Source organism: Lupinus angustifolius, chromosome LG15, assembly GCF_001865875.1.
Source record: "Lupinus angustifolius cultivar Tanjil chromosome LG15, LupAngTanjil_v1.0, whole genome shotgun sequence".
Classification (NCBI taxonomy): domain Eukaryota; kingdom Viridiplantae; phylum Streptophyta; class Magnoliopsida; order Fabales; family Fabaceae; genus Lupinus; species Lupinus angustifolius.
The window spans coordinates 11,201,110-11,201,514 of record NC_032023.1 but is presented as its reverse complement, the minus strand read 5'-3'; positions in this window follow the sequence as shown (position 1 = coordinate 11,201,514).

The following is a 405-nucleotide window of genomic DNA, read 5'->3' as shown; positions in this document are numbered from 1 at the left end:
GATAGGATGAGGATGAGGATGCGGATGAGGATAGGATGAGGATGAGGAAGAGGTTGAAAAGGAGGGTAGGATGAGGATGGGGATGAGGATGAGGAGTAGGAGGAGGAGGAGGATGAGGATAGGATGAGGATGAGGATAGGACGAGGATGAGGAGGAGGATGGGATGAGGAAGAGGATTGGATGAGGATGAGGATGAGGATGAGTACGAGTAAGAGGATGAGGATATGATGAGTTTGAGGATGAGGATGAGTATATGTTGAGGATGAGGACATGGATGAGGATTAGGATTAGGATGGGGATGAGGATGGGGATGGGGATCAGGATAAGGATGAGGATGAGGACGAAGATTGGATGAGGATGAGGATAGGATGAGGATGAGGATGAGGATGAGGATGAGGACGAGGA